Source organism: Pongo abelii, chromosome 13 (genome assembly GCF_028885655.2).
Source record: "Pongo abelii isolate AG06213 chromosome 13, NHGRI_mPonAbe1-v2.0_pri, whole genome shotgun sequence".
Lineage (NCBI taxonomy): Eukaryota > Metazoa > Chordata > Mammalia > Primates > Hominidae > Pongo > Pongo abelii.
This window is the reverse complement of record NC_071998.2, coordinates 65,837,551-65,854,845: the sequence shown is the minus strand read 5'-3', so window position 1 is coordinate 65,854,845 and position 17,295 is coordinate 65,837,551. Positions and strand designations below refer to the sequence as shown.

The 17,295-nt window shown below is 40.4% G+C and overlaps 1 pseudogene; it reads left to right on the top strand.

Moving 5' to 3' along the window:
* Positions 1-9,912: 9,912 nt before the first annotated feature.
* Positions 9,913-10,962, top strand: LOC100451486 (cell division cycle-associated protein 7-like; annotated as a pseudogene).
* Positions 10,963-17,295: the final 6,333 nt, after the last annotated feature.

Here is a 17,295-nt window from a genome sequence, read left to right as displayed (position 1 = left end):
CTCCAAATTCTCCTGCCTTGAAGATCAACTTTTTCTTCCTTTGAAACCCTGACATGGATAGTTTTATTATCAAGTGTTTATCAAGATTTTTTTCAACAAGCTCATATCTCTTCATAATAAGTGTGCTGGTTGCTGGTATTACCTGTTGAAGACAAGCAGCAACCGTAACTATCAACAGTTCTTGGACCCTAAGTAGTAATTCGGACTCTCCGACACCCTCTCCGACACCCCCTTCTTCACACACTTAGTTTTGGTGTCTGAGATATCATACTCCCCCAGTTTTTCTTCTGCCGTTCTTTTTCTTTCTTTCTTTCTTTTTTTTTTTTTTTAGAGATAGGGTCTCCCTCTGTCCCTCAGGCTAGAGTGCAGTGGCATGATCATGGCTCGCTACAGCCTCAAGCTCCTGGCCTCAATCAATCCTCCTACCTCAGACTCCCAAAGTGCTGGGATTACAAACATAAGCCACTATGCCTGGCCTCTTCTGTCCTTCTGGTTAATTCTTTTTAGGGTCCTTTTAAGGTGATTTCTCTTCTCCTCATTCCCTTCATAAATATTTCTCCTCCATCCATTTCTTAATTATCAGTGTTTTTCAGGGTTATAATCAAGCCTTTTTTTCTTACCTAGCACATTGACTCCAAAATATCTTATCTACAATCATAGCTTTATTTATACCACATCTTTCAAATTTATATCTCTAGCACAACTCTCATTTTCCTGACTTAAGACCAGAATATCTACAGCCTATTCCATATTTTCCCTCAAATATGCCAAATGTCTCAAACACAAATTCTCCAATGCTGAATTCACCTTCTTTTGAAAAATTCCTCCTCTTGTGATTTCTGCTCAGCACCACCTTTGGCCCTTGCCCAAAGGTGCCCAAGCCAGAAATCTCAGTGTCTTCCTTGACTACTCCTTCCTTTCCACCACTCGGTCAATTTCAAAAGCCTCTAGATTCTAACTCCTGCAGGTCTCTCTCCTGCCCCTTTGGCATGCTTTTTCCTCCTTTTCTTCTTGCACTATGTGTACCAACCAGACAGAACAGCTTTCAGTTCTTCAAGTTGTGCTCTCTTTAAACCTGCAGTTTTCCAACACACTATTTTCTCCACCAGAAGCGCTCTCCAACTCCTTTGCCTCACTTCCTTTGGGAGATAATTTAGATGTCACTTTCTCAGGAGCCTTCTCTCACTCACCTGGACTGCATTAGGTGTCCCTGTTAGATGGTGTTAGTTGCAGGTGAAAGAAGCTCCCTCTCAAACTGATTTTTATTTAAAGAGAATTTATTGGTTCATGCCTGTCGGCCTAGTTTTGAGCCCAGTTGAATTTAAGTCCTCAGGTGGTCTCGTCAAAAATCTCCTTTTATCACTCAATTCCTTTTCCTCTATGTTTAGGTTCATGTTCACATAATTTCTCCATTTGTGATGACAAGATGGCCACTAGCAGCCCCAAGATTAAACTCTTCCAATTTAGCAAGCCTAGATGAGAGTGCCTCTTCCCAGTCACTCCAGTCGGAATTCTAGGAATTCCTCTCACTGACCAGACCTAGATCTCATGCCCTCTCCTGAAGTTGAAGTGGACATTCAGCCTCACTCAACCACATGGGCTGGCAGGGGAAGAAGGTGGATTCCTCAAGGAAAAACAGGGTGCTGTTATTCAAAAACAATAGGGTGAGGTTAAAGGTTAGCCAGATCAAAAATAGATAGATAGGCAAAAGATGTAATAGGTAGTAAGTAGGTAGGTAGATGATAGATAGATAGATAGATAGATAGATAGATAGATAGATAGATGGATAGATAGATAGATAGATAGATGCAATAGATATGATAGGTAAGTAGGTAGGCAGGTAGGTAGATAGATAAATGATAATAGATACATACATACACACATACAATAGATGTGATAATAGATGTGATACATAGGTAGGTAGGTAAGTAGATAAGAGAGGGAGAAATGAAAGAAAATGTTTACTTCTTTAAGTCACCCCTTAATTAGATTTGTTGTATATAAGAACATGGCTTTTTGTTTCCTTGTTGCCTCCAAAGGACATCCTTGAGAAACACACAGCATCAGCAGAAAAAGAATAGAGAGAGGGAACAGGAAGAACAGTGCCAGACTACACATTCCCAAGTGGGATCTATGCCCTTTCACTTTGTATTCACCCCAGCTATGAGCTTCAGAAGCACCTGTTACATAAGTGAGTGGGTTTCCTCAGGGGTGGGCAACCCTTCCTGGGGAGAAACCAGAATATCCAACCTCTGTGTTCCATCTCAGGGTAGTAAATCTATTGTCTCTTGAGAGAAAGGCAAAGCAGCAGGACAATGCTTCTGATGATGCAGCATCCAGGTGCAGGCAGAGACTGGACCTATGAGTACCAAGTGAAATAACTCAGGGTTCCGGAGAAGTTAAATGTATGGATATCCTCAGATTCATACAGCAATTGTGAAAGAAAAACATATTTGAAGATATTTTAGTTTTAGAAGGTAGGAAGGACATGAAACTAAAATTTCTTTTAGAGAAGTATTTCTCAAGTCATTTTTGAGTTGCCATTTGTTTGTTGGTTTTTGTTTTGTTTTGTTTTGTAAGACAGAGTCTCTCTCTGTCACCCAGGCTGGAGTGCAGTGGCACGATCTCAGCTCACTGCAACCTCCACCTCCTGAATTCAAGTGATTCTCCTACCTCAGCCTCCTGAGTAGCTGGGATTACAGGTGTGTGACACCATGCCCAGCTAATTTTTGTATTTTTAGTATAGATGGGGTTTCACCATGTTGGCCAGTCTGGTCTCAAACTCCTGGCCTCCTGTGATCCACCCACCTCGGCCTCCCAAAATGCTGGGATTACAGGCATGAGCCACCATGCCCAGCCTGTTTGTTGGTTTTTAATCTTGTGGTTTCTAAGGTATATAATCTTAAGCTACTTTATAAGCTTACACTACTTTATTTCTAAGCAGTTCACAGCTCAATGTCTAAATATAATTTATAAACCTAGAAAAATCATAAAAAGAGTTTAAAAATGATCATGATGAAACTGAGATTTTAAAATCTGAAGAAGACACAACATAATTTAAAAAATGAAAATATTTGGGCTCATCAGTCTTTGAACCTCAATTCAGATATAATTCTTTGTTGCACTTTTTGGAAACAGTTTTTGCAAATTATGCTCAGCATTTCATATGTAAATCAAAGTGACACAATCTTCTTGTAAGAAAGGAAAAATGGCCTCTTATAAAGTACAAAATTCTACTGTATTTTCTTTTGTACTCTCTATATATTAAATTGTTCATGTCTTTAAGGAATTTTTGTGCCAGAAATTGTGTCAGAAACTAAGGATATAAAAATTTGTAAGGCATATACCTGCCTCTAGGAAGTCACAATCAAATGAGACAATGATGTTTAAATACATTCTTGCAATTGCCACACCGGGGGAATGTCCTAGACCAGTGGGGGTTGAAAGGTGTGATCAACTTCACTACACATTATGTTTAATGAGAAATCAGCTCTCATTTTAATGGAAATAGCTCCTGCATTTCATAGTTTTTTTTTTTTTAATCATGTTTACTGTTGAATTTTGGCCAAAAAAAAAAAAATCTATCATTTCTAAATAGTTTATTTCTGAATTACCTGGAATTTTTATTAGAAATAACTTTTGAATTTTATGATACCATTTATTCATCTATTGATATAATCATCAGCTTTTTAAATTTAATGTGTTGATGTAATATATTACATTGATAGATTCCTAATACTGATCCATCCTTATGGTCTTAGAATAAACTCTACTAGGTCGTGCTACACTGTTCTTTTACTATGCAGATGGAATTGGTAGCTATATACTATACAGAATTTCTGTAACTATATTTATATAGAAAACTATTTTTGTCTTTTCTTTGTATTAAAGCTATGCTAACATTATAGAGTCAGGAAGATTTTGTTCCTTTTCTATGGTCTGCAGTAATTCAAATATCATTGGAACTTTTTTATTTTAAAGGATAGATAAAATTTTGAAAAACTTATACATGTTCTTTTTTTCATGACTCGTCTTTCAATTTGGAATAAAAGGAGATTTAGTCCTGTAGAAGGCATTCATTCTTTCTGAAATTATTTAATCATTCTATTGATACATAGTGTTACAGGTTGAATTCCTTGTGAAATAGACTGTAATATAGAGATTAGAATGCAGAGTTTACTGGGGAGTGCTTTAAGGACTTTTGACCCAAGAAGAATGAAGGAGGCAGGATTGAGCACAGGAAAAAAAGCAGAAAGAGGCAGTGGGTAGAATGAAATCAACAGAGGTGTTAGCCCATTTCTCCAGGAGCACTAGAACTAGGAAAAAAATACACACACACACACACACACATGCACGCACACAGAGAGTGTGCGTGCACGTGTGTGTTTTATTATAGGAATTGTCTCATGTGACTGTGGAGGCTGAGAAGTCCTGCAATCTACCACCTGCAAGCTGAAAATTCAAAAGAGCCAATGCTATAATATCCAGTTGTAATTGCTGATAGGTTCTTCCTGCCCACTGCACAGAGGAAACCAATTCACTGAGATCATAGGACTACAATAAAGAAAGAGCTTAATTGACATGGGGCCAGCCTTGCCACGTGGTAGACATTGAGTTATTACTCAAACCAATCTTCCCCAAAATTCAGAGTCTAGGGTTTTTCAAGCATAGTTTGGTGGGCACGGGAATGAGGGAGTGGAAATTGGTCCTCTTCTAGATGGGGCCACAAGACTTGTTGGCTGGTCTGAGTGGAGCCATCATTGTCAAAAATGCAAAAACCGGAAGAGACATCTCAAAAGGCCAATTTTAGATTCTACAATAGTGATGTTATCTGCAGGAGTACTTGGGGAAATTGTGTATCATGCAACTTCTGGAATAATGGTTAATCATCGTTTATTTATGTCTACACCTTAGCAGAATTCAGGCTTCTCACAATCTCCTAACTTGGTGGTCTTTCATTAGCTTTACAAAGGCAGTTTAATTTTAGGGAAGGGCTATTACCATTTAAACTATAAACTAAATGTCTCCCAAAGTTAGCTTGGCCTAAGCCCAAGAATGATTAAGGGCAGTTTGGAGGTAAAAAGCAAGATTGGGGTTGGTTAGATCAGATCTCTTTTGCAATTTTCTCACTGTTGTAATTTTTCAAAGGCAGTTTCACAGTCCTAGTCTGAAGGCTTGAAAACCTGGAGAGCCGATGGTGTAAGTTCTCATCTGAGGGCAGAAGACTGGGTCCACACATTTAAATGCTAATCTCACCCTGAAACACCCTCCCTGACACACCCAGAAAAAAATGCCTAATCCAATATCTCATCACCCTGTGGCCCAGTCAACTTGATCCATAATATTGGCCATTATTCCCCCAAATGAGGCAGAGGGGACAGGACTTTGTAGTCCTACATCAACCAGTCATTGGATAGAAGTTGCTTCTGGACAGGGATCTAACATTGGTTGAGGCAGCTCCCTTAGGCCAAGGACAAGTCCTTGAGAGAGACTCACTTATGAGTCATCTGCAGCAGTTGAGGGAATGAACATATGTTGGTCCAGAATGGAGATATTTGATGGTACATCATTATACCTATGACATATGCTTTAGTTGCACTAAAATTTGCATTTCATCTCCTTAGAATAAATATTAGCATTAATCAATACCTTCCATATTTTCCAGAACTTCCTTTTGCCTTTGTGAGAATTATTATTTCACAACTTTATCTAGAAATGTGGATGCTCAATGGACTTTAACATGCTAATTTTCAAATAGGACCACCAAAATTAAGTGAACAGTTTTTCCATTTGGTATATATGATTTTCATATTCAGAAATAAGTTGTGAGACTCTCAGATGAGAATTTCTCTCCTTATAACTATATCTCAGCACAAGTATATAGTAGTCATAAAATCTTCAATTTGTTACACTTTTGCTTTAACATTTTCTGTCTTCATTGATCAAATAATATCCTCTGGGGTTAGAGAATCCCACATAATATTTGTATCCCTAATATACCCATTATTAAGGTAAATGTCATGAGAAAATATTGGTAAATATAGCACATCTCCTTATTTATATTCTCCCATGATATCTTTATTTCCTCAAAAGATCGCATTTCTCTACCACTGTGGGTGCAGCATTTATTAACAGGAGATCCAGGGCTCCCCAAGATCTGGTCTCAATCTAATTTTATAAACTAATGCCCTAACTCATGTCTTCCCACATATCCACCCCCAAGCTAAGTACAGTGCACTTACATTCTCCAAAATGTAATCTTTCACAAGGGCTGTCTTGACCCAGTTTTGAAGTCATGGCTAAAAACTCTCAATTCCCCTTTGAGGACAAAAAAAAAAACACTTCCCTTATCAGGTTCCTACTCTCTGGTGCCATCAAGAATAATCTCACAGAGGCCCCTGTTTAGGGAGCTTTCACACTCCTGTACCAGATACTAAACAACTAGGAACAGCCTCTATGCTCTAGAGCTGTGTAATTAATTATTCAAATTAGCCAATCCCTAGAAAGTCCCAAAAACCTAACTACCCTACCCTGTTTGCTGTACATAAGCTGCCTTTTGTAGCTCCTACTTGCTGTTAGCCTGTCCCCTAGTACAATCCTGTGCGTGGGCCTGTGCGGCAGCCTCCTCTAATTTGGAGCTGTAAGTAACAAAGAATTCTGCCTCTCATCACGTGTCAGTGTGCTGCGTCTGCTCATCCAAAGATCTTCAAATTTTACAAAACACACACTTGCTTATTTGTGCCTGTACTTCTCTATCTCCAGATACTTTCCCTGTTTTGCTTTGTGTACATCCTCCTACCTGACTTCACCCTGAACTATGAAGAATCTATCCTTTTGATTCAGAGATCAACCTGAAATTCTTTACCTTCAGGGATCCTTTTCCATGTCTGCCCCTCATCTTCCTCTTGCTGATCTTTGGGCCATTAATAAAGCACATGTCCTGTGTTTTGAATTCCAATGATTTGTAAGCAGACCTGTTGTCCAATGAAGGGAAGACCATTTGATAAGATAGTATTATTTGAAAACATTGTAGTGTTCTAGTTTCTTTGAATTCCTTGAAGAGTCTGGCATAAGGCCTATTACAAGGACAGCCCCACCACAGATACTACTGATTTCAATTCATTGGAGCGCTGCCATGCAGCTTCAACCCTGCCTGAAAGTGACAAGTCACATTCCTGCCATCTTGATGCTTCTTTCTTCTGTCCTCTGGTGTGGAGACTAGAAGGGTTGCAGGGAAGACGAGTGGGATGGAGGAAAAGCACAGGTTGAAAGGAAGGCTTGTAGGCTTGCCCCAGTGGAAATGAGTGAACAGAAGCAAGGCAATAAGAACACTACATTTCCAAAATACTTTAGGGTAATTTAGGGTAGGGACACATAGAAGGTGGTCAACAAATATTTGCTGATGCAACAACCAGATTTCAGAACCTTAAATTCACTCTTCCAGGGTCACGTCATTTGAGTTGCATGAGTATAAAGGTCCACCATGGACTGAAATTATTTTTATTGCAGTTAATTTGCCTCTCTGAATTATTCACATGGTAACTAAGTTCACTTGGCTCCCAATTACATAAGATATTGTTTTAAAAACAAAATCCTTTTTTCTTTATAATGCATGAGTTGTGGTACTTTTCCCACTGTAAGATTCTTTGAAGTCTTATCCTAAAACACTTGAGTTTAAAAGAAAAAGAAAACATCTAATAAAATTTTTTCTCTTGAACTACAATTAATTGAAGATACAAGATGCTGAACAGATATCTCTAAGGAAAAGATGATTTTATTTTGTTTTTAAGGCAAAGTGCTATTTGTGCTGGCAGATTTGTGTAATCTAAATATTATATGGCTAATTACATGAATTTAATGATAAGAAGGATGTATATCCAAAGAAAATACAAGGAATAGAACTGGAATAAAAAGCTACAGTGAATGTAGCTCTCAGCATGGCTATCCTCACTATTCTCAATCCTTCTTTCTCTCTCTCTTTACCTCTACCTCTCGGTCTACCTCAAAATGGCATCTCTCTTGCATTCCTTATTTGTTTCCCATTGGCCACTCTCCTACTTACCCTATAGTCTAATTCTGGAGGCAGCCAATCAAATAGGCTCACCTCATGGCCAGCCTGCCTACTGAATCCTATCCATTTTTCCAGTTCACCTCCTGAGATTGGGCTGCCTTAAGTCTGATGCACCTTCCTGATGTAATAAAGGACTTCCCTGCTCAAAAAATAAGCAGTCCTGCTCCCCTGAGCTGTTGACAAAGCTGTTGAAGCTGCAAAGGGATGCTGCGTGACTGATAAGTTCATTCAACACAGTCATTTTCATCTTTCATTTCTCCATGACGGGAAATAGGAGCTGAAAACCTTCAATGACTCTACGCTTCCAAAATCCCTAATCAAATGGCAGAAATTCTCATCTTTGGTTTATTTCAGCAGGATTTCAGGACGAGTCAAACCTACTGATATTTATTAAGCACCTATTTCTTCCCAGAACTTTGCTGCATGTTCTAACACAGCCAGAAACATGACAAAACTACAGAACGAGACAAGAGTTTAGGAATTCTTTGTCATGTTAGAGATAAGAAAAATTTAGATTTATTTAGAATATCTGGCTCTTGCCTTAAAGAACTTTTAGAGCCAGTTAACGATATAAGACATAGTCTTTGAAACAGCTTTAAAAAAAAAAAAACCCAAAGCACATTTTAATCCATTATGACATTAGCAAACACAGACTTCAAATTTTACAGGAATTCAGAGAAAAAAAAAATACCTTAAGGTGGCCCCAGCTGAGTCCGGCAAAGAGAAATAGGGAATGGTGATGACGGCACAGCTTCCAGCATTGAGGAAGATCTCTGGGAGGAGGCAAGTTGGGTGATAGCAGAGGGGCCCCGGTGAGGAGCATGAAAGGCAAAGCTGGATAAGTGGGATCACTTAATGGACAGCTTTCTATCAGACCCCAGAGCCTGCAATTCCTCCTAAAAGTAAACAAGCCATTATAGGTTTTGAAGCAGGAAAGAAACATCATGAAAACAGTATTTCAGAAAAGGAGTTCCACCATAGCATGGTGGTTAAGGGTACGAGCTTTGGAGCCAAGTAGGCTCTCTCTGAATCCTGGCTCCACCATTTTCTCGGTCCGTGACCCTGGGTGAGTCGCTTAACCTTCAAAACGGGAATAATAATAGTTCTCACCTCACCAAGCTATTAAATATTTGGAGATTAAGTAAATTAATATTTGTGGTATATTCAGAGCAACACTTGCACTTATTAACATTCTTATGAAACCAGATATTAAGGGTGTGGGGATCTGGCTCACGGAGATTAGTTCGATGACTTCTGGCATAAATCAGAGGGCAGAGGGTGGTGGTTGAATCTAGGTAAGGAATTCCAGCCAGTGCACCCAAAGAGGGGTGTGGACTTGGTAACTGAGCAAGTCTGGGGCTGAAGTAGAATAAAGAGTTAAAGGTGAACCCACAATGCTGAGGAGATAACTGGGTTCATCAGTTATTTTGGAGAAATAAATGTCAAGCATAAGAAAATGGCTCCCTGGGCTGGGTGCGGTGGCTCATGCCTGTAATCCCAGCACTTTGGGAGGCTGAGGCGGGTGGATCACGAGGTCAGGAGATCGAGACCATCCTGGCTAACATGGTGAAACCTCGTCTCTACTAAAAAATACAAAAATTAGCCAGGCGTGGTGGCGGGCGCCTGTAGTCCCAGCTACTAGGGAGGCTGAGGCAGGAGAATGGCGTGAACCTGGGAGGTGGAGCTTGCAGTGAGCCGAGATCGGCCACTGCACTCCAGCCTGGGCGACAGAGCGAGACTCCGTCCCTCCCCCTCCCAAAAAAAAGAAAATGGCTCCCTGCTCCAAGCTGGCCTAGGCGTCCGCCGCAGCGTGCTGCAAAAGGATCTGATTAAAGAACTTAGAGAAATTCATATATGTGAAATTGATTTCCATGGAAACCTAATCACGCTCTGATGACAGTTGTGATGGTGTTGCTGCCGATAATTTTGCAAACATGAGGCTTCCCAGTGAGTCTGGGAAGGCTGTAGGACCCGCACCCAGTGCAGACACTCAACCTCTCAGGGTGGTGATGAAGCTTCCAGTGCGAAATACCAGGGGAGCAGCCAACAAAAAAGCAGAGCCCCCTCCCCGAACCCTTAGAGAATTCTGGGACCAATTCCAGTTCCGATTCGGAAGATAAAGGTGGCATGAATTTTTTTGGAGAAAAAGGTTTTCAGTATAAAGCAAAACAAAGCAATGCCTGGAAAACGCATATCAGAGTGAGAAAGCTTCCCTGGCTTGTTCCTTAGAAGACGTTCCCTCCCAGGCTCCAACTCACAATCAAGGACATCCCCAAAGCGTACATTCCCAGGTGTTGCTTCCAGGAGAAACCCTGAACAGAGAGCTCCTCTTCTCACCAAGTCCCCTAGTCCCTTGGCGCTCTACTCATGGAGGAGGAGGAAGAAGAGGAAGAGGAAGAGGATAAGGACACGTTGGTGAGAAAGAGCAAGACAGTGGATGGCTGCATAAAGGAAGATGACATGCCCAGAATTCATCACTCCGGCTCATCCATGACCCTTCTGCATATAATTCACCCAGGGAAAGAAATCACAGAGGAAGGGTTGGAGGCCAACTGCAGCAACTCTCCAAGGAAGACATATAACGATTCCCTGGGCTCTACTTGTTATCAGTGGTGTCAGAAAAACTATTGCTACCAAAATAAACTGCAGAAACCCAGACTGCTAGGGCATTCAAGGCCAAGTCTGCGGCTCCTGCCTTCCAAACCCTTATGCTGAAGAGGTCAGGGATGCTCTAGTGGCATTGCCCACCTTGTTGAGAAATCTACAACTGCAGTTTCTGCCGGCAGCAAGATCGACGGTATGCAACTGATATCCTAGTGTATTTCGCCAAATATCCTGGCCCTGGGAATGTGCACGCTTACTTGAGGGAGGAATTTGAAATGCAAGCATAATGTCTGCAAAATTCACAGCCTGCCATCCATTTCTAAAATCTCTCTTATTAACATTTTCGATTTTGTCATTGATTGAAACCTGAGTTAAGAATCTCAGTGATCAATCTATTGTATAAGAAACTCCAATCAAGTTAATCTCACTAGACACACGTGTTTCTGGAATATCATAGAAAGTATATTGCTAGTTATACTTTGCTCTCTGCAATTTCTTCTCTGTTTCCCACCAACCACCACATCATACCACGCCCCTAGTGGTGCTCTCCCACTGCTTAGTTTCTGAATTATTTTTAAATGACAATTTTATGAAAGCATATTTGATTCTATTGGTGTTGAAATAGCCCTGGAATCTACTCATAAAACCCAAGCTTTTAGAAATACTGTAGCAATATTAACTAGATCTATTAAATTTCAGAGAACTTGTTTACTCAAAAACAATGGGTATGATTTAGTGTTCATACTAGCTGACATTTTTAACAGAATCATGGCACAAAAGTCTTAAGATCATGTGTAAAAATTAGGTAATTGCCGCAGAGTGTAGTATATTACTTAAGATGCCTCTCATGAGAATATTCCAGGTATTGTGCTTGTTATACAAGTTGTCACAGTTGAGATTTAGTTGCTGCTAATTTCTTCTGCCCTAAGGTTAAATGGTGCATCCAGCTTACACAATCATGATCCAAAGGTTTACGGGCAATGTTATATGTAACATTATGATAGAAAAGACATCTCTGGAAATTGCAATGGTGAAACTTCAGGAGTAGGCCGATTTGAATTTTTGGTATAATACTTTAACATAATTGTAGTTTGCTAAGTTTATTTCAGTTCATAAGTAAGGTATTTCAAATAAATTATTGGGCCATTTTGTGTGGAAACTTGATATTAATAGTCTATAGTTCTTTGCATTTGTTAAAGAAATAAGCTAGGCACAGGGTTCATGTTTAGGTTTTAAGCACTTTTATCATGAGAAAGAACTGCCTTTTTGGAGATTCATAACTTTCAACAGTTTAACTTGACATCTCTGCCAAATTAGTTTCTGGGCAGATTTCCCGTGTTGCTACGCCCCTCCCGTTTTGCGTTAATCAAATTGTTTAGTAGAGGTGGAATCTAAGTGTGTGTCCAGTTTACTTGCTGGGCCCATTCAGGGTTTGATGCATAATTGGACCTCAAATCAATACACATAAATACAGCTTTTGATCTGTAATACTTTTATACAAAGTTTATTTTAATGGACATTTTATTCTTAAAAGAGAAGAAAATGTATATTTTCATAATTTGGAGTGAAATTATCCATGCACATTATTTATACTAGCCACTCATCCATAAAGATTCATAAAATCCCCCCAACCCCACTTCTCATTGTCTCCCATAGCCCCCCACTCTGAGGCTATAATATTGCTCTGTTCTTTTCATTCCTCACTTACACTTCTAATCACATCCTCATCCAAAATTTGCCTAGATGTGATTTTATGTCCCAATTTACCTTGCTCACCTCATTTCCCTAAAGTTTCTACTAGTTCCCACTACACCTGGTGGAATCTAAATTACAGGTATCAAAATAGCCACATACAGGGTCACAACAATTGATAGCATCATGGCCCAGAAGAGATTTAAAATTGCATCTCAATTCCTCTTTGCCTGTAGGTGAGACAGCTGTGTATATAAATTAATGCATCAACTAGATGTGAAGGAGACTTAGAGAGTATGAGCCACAGCCCCAACACTTCGAATATAGTTTGGCTCTGTGTCCCCACCCAAATCTCATGTCGAATTGTAATCGCCAGTGCTGGAGGAGAGGCTTGGTGGACAGTGATTGAATTGTAGGGGTGGTTTCTAATGGTTTAGCACCATCCCCCTAGTGCTGTTTTGTGATAGAGTTCTCACGAGATCTGGTTGTTTGAAAGTGTATAGCACCTCCCCCTTCACTCTCTCTCTCTCCTGCCAGGTATGTGAATATATGTCTGCTTCTGCTTTGCTTTCTGCCATGATTGTAGGTTTCCTGAGGCCTCCCCAGAAGCAGAAGCCTGTACAGCCTGCAGAAGTGTGAGCACAATTAAGCCTCTTTTCTTTATAAATTACCCAGTCTCAAGTAGTTTTTTATAGCAGTGCAAGAATAAACTAATACAGAAAATTGGTACTAAGAGTGGAGCATTGCTCTAAAGATACATGAAAATGTGGAAGTGACTTTGGAACTGGGTAAAGGGCAGAGGTTGGAAGAGTCTGGAGAGCTCAGAAGAAAACAGGACAGGAAGATGAGGGGAAGTTTAGAACTTCCTAGAGACTTGTTGAATGGCTGTGACCAAAATATTGATAGTGATATGGACAGTGAAGTCCAGGCTGAGAAGGTATCAATGGAGACAAGGAACTTATTGGGAACTAGAGTAAAGATCATTCTTGCTATGCTTTTGCAAAGAGACTGGCAGCGGTGTGCCTCTGCTCTAGGGATCTATTGAACTTTGAACTTGAGAGAGATGATTTGGGGTATCTGGCTGAAGAAATTTCTAAGCAGCAAAGCATTCAAGATGTGGCCTGGTGGCATCCAAAAGCCTACACTCATCTGCATAAACCTGAAATGACCTGAAATTGGAACTTACATTTAAAAGTTAAGCAGAGCATAAAAGTTTGGAAAATGTGCAGCCTGGCCATGTGGTAGAAAAGAAAAACCCATTCTCTGGGGAGGAATTCAAGTAGGCTGCAGAAACTTACATTAAGTAAAGAGGAGCTGAATGTTAATAGCCAAGACAATGGGGAAAATGCCTCCAAGCCATTTCAGAGACCTTCCCAGATGCCCCTCCCATCACAGGACTTAGGAGGGAAGAATGGTTTTGTGGGCCAGGCCCAGGACTCCACTACCCTGTGCAACCTCGGGACACTGCTCCTTGCAGTCCCAGCCACTCCAGCTTCACCCACGGCTATAAGGTCCCCAGACATGTCTCAGGCTGCTGCTCCAGATGATGCAAGCCAGGAGCTACCAAGGTGTCCCTGTGGTGTTAAGCCTGCGAGTACACAGAGGGCAACAGTTGAGGCTTGGGAGCCTCTGCCTAGATTTCAGAGGATGTATGGAAACGTCTGGATGTCCATAAGTTTGGATGGCAGAAGTCAGCTGCAGGGGCAGAGCCCTCATGGAGAACCTCTATTAGGGCAATGCAGAGGGGAAATGTGAGGTTGGAGCCCCCACACAGGTTCCCCACTGGGGCACTGCCTAGTGAAGCTGTGAGAAGAGGGCCATCATCCTCCTGACCCCAGAATGGCAGATCCACCAACAGCTTGTGCCACACCCCTGGAAAAGCTGCAGGCACAGGGGCTGTACCCTGCAGAACCATAGGGGTGGAGCTTTCCAAGACCTTGGGAGCCCACCCCTTGCATCGATGTGCCCTGGATGTAAGATATGATGTCAAAGGAGATTATTTTGAAGTTTTAAGATTGAGTGGCTGCCCTGATGAGCTTGGAACTTACATGGAGCCTGTAGCCCCCTTTGTTTTGGCCAATTTCTTCCTTTTGGAAAGGGAGTATTTACCCAATGCCTACACCCCCATTGTATCTTTTAGATGTAACAAACTTGTTTTTTATTTTATAGGCTCATCTGAGGAAGGGACTTGCCTTGTCTCAGGCGAGACTTAGACTTTTGAGTTAATGCTGGAATGACTTAAGACTTTAGGGGACTGTTGGGAAGGCATGATTGTATTTTGAAATGTGAGAAGGACATGAGATTTTGGAGGGGCTGTGGTGGAATGATATGGTTTGGCTCTGTGTCCCCACCTAAATCTCATTTCAAATTGTAATCCCCAGTGTTGGAGGAGGAGCCTGGTGGGAGGTGACTGAATCATGGGGGTGAGTTCTAATGGTTTAGCACCATCCCCCTAGTGCCGTTTTGTGATAGAGTTCTCACGAGATGTGGTCTTTTGAAAGTTTGTAGCACTTCCTCTCCTTTGCTCCCAATCTTCCTCCTGCTCCAGCTATGCAGGATGTGCCTCCTTTCTCTTCATCTTTCGCCATGATTGTTAAGTTTCCTGAGGCCTCTCTAGCCATGCGTACTGTACAGCCTACGGCACTGTGAGTCGATTAAACTGTATTATTTATAAATTACCCAGTCTTGGGTATGTTTTTATAGCAGTGCAAGAATAGACTAATACACCTTCCTTCCAGTTACCTTAAATCTCCTCTGTGATTCTTCTTCTTTGAAAAAAATTGGGAGGTGGGAGCACAGCCTTGTTCTGTGGGGCTCAGAGGAGGACACAAAGATGGGATTTGCCTACAACCTTCTTCCTATTTAAAGGACCAGTCTTCTATAGGCTTCCACTCTCTTCATATTTTTCTAATTCCCTTCTCTACTTAATTTATTCCTGTATATGTAGAAATAGACATGTAAATCTAGAACAAAAAGAAAACATCTAGTCCAATTCTTTCCTATAAAACATAGCTCCAAAGATGTTTAAGTGACTTTTTTAAAAGCTACAAGAATTTTCCATACTCATTACAAATCTGAAAATAACTTATTATCCACATTTTATCACTCAGAATCTAGTGTATACTGGGCAACATAAACTTATTATAAGCCATCTCAAATTATCTCACAATGATCCCATGAAGTTGTTATTCTTTACTTTTACAAATAAGTAGCCTTGAGCTAAGTGAGGTGATATACCTACTCAGCTAGTAGGTACTGGAGATAACTTTTAAACTCAGGTCTTCCAACTCTCTTGTGCTGCTATATTGAACTTCTACCAGTTCTATTGCCTGGACTTGGCTGGCATTGGGTTCAGTGTCTATACATTATCTTCTCCTCTATCTGTACATCATTCAGAACTCTTGTTCATTTGTGTAATGTTTCATTTGAATGTCATTATCAGCATAAAAGATGATACTGCCCAGACACTGACCATCCCCCTCCAATGGCCCCTTTTCTCCTTTACAATTCACCCAATATTTGTTGGATTTGTGTTGGCATTCAGTAGGAATGCTTTTGGCTACAAGTAGCAGACAACCCAGCTATCAGAGGCTTAAACCATGAGGATGTTTGAATTAGGCAAGATTCCAAAGACTAATATAGGTTCAAACATTGATGAGAACAATTCAGAATTAAAGTACTTTTATTTTGCTACCTGCTTCACTTACTACCAACTGGCAAAAAATAAAAACGATGTATTAGACCTTAGCAATACAATTTAGTGATTCTCTGATGCCCTCCCTATTTCTCAAGAATGTGCCCAAATTTGATGTCAAATAATAGTGACAACACAAGGAATTCACTAAGTCAGGGAAGTTCAGAACTGCATGCTCACTGCCTTTGATACCACTTAGCTGACAGAGAGGGCAATGTCAGCACAAAATGGCCTGTTCTACTATCATATAAAGAGATTCTTAACTCACTAGTTATTTCTGTGTTCTATTCCTCATGCATCATCAAGCCTATAACATCTTGTCCATGATCACCATGAGGGCAATTTAGCAACTGAATAATATCTTCAAAAATTCAGTCTAAAAAACAACCAAAAAAAAACTGAGGCTTTTTCCATAATTATGCTTCATCTACCTCCATCTATAAGCTTTTTATCTTATGTGTCATGTCAAGGTCACAAATTGAGACATACATATCCAGTCAGCATCCCAAATAGGGCAAAATTGGCAAGGGAAACAAATCTTTTCTCTTGCAGATAATTGCACTTTTATCAAAGTAGGAAAATCTTTCCCAGGTACTGCCTAGCAGACTTCTAATGATAGGTCATTGGTCAGAACTGAGTCACATGACCACCCAACTGCAAGGGTGGCTGGGAAAGTGAAAATCTGGTACAAAAGAAAGGAAACTCCGTGACTGACTTAGACCAAGGCTGATTCAATCTTTGGGGTAAGGGCACTTTGCCTCTCTGACCAAAATGTGGGTTCGGTAACAAGAAAGTAGAGAAAAATGGCTATTGGTTAGACACAAACAATGTCTGCCATGCAGACATTCCATATAACATGCATTAAATTTTTTTTGCATGACTCATGACTTGGGAGGAGAATCTGTATGTTTATATAATTTTAAATTAAGCAAAACCCTCCATCCTGTCAAATGTTTTCTCTTGATCCACCTTCATAAAACAACCAAACTCTGCCTTTGTGTTTCTGTGTTTTGTAATGTATTTTCAAATCTCTAAGGGGTCTACAATTTTATTGCCCAATTTTGTATTTCACTGTGAATCATTCCACTGGTTACCACTTTAAAAAGCTTTGCAATCAAATTCCCAGCACACACACACACACATGCACACATACACTTAAAGTCAATTCCAGATGTCACCTCTTACCCTTCATCCTTAAGCTAAATAATTGATGGCTTTTGTACCAAGCTTGCAG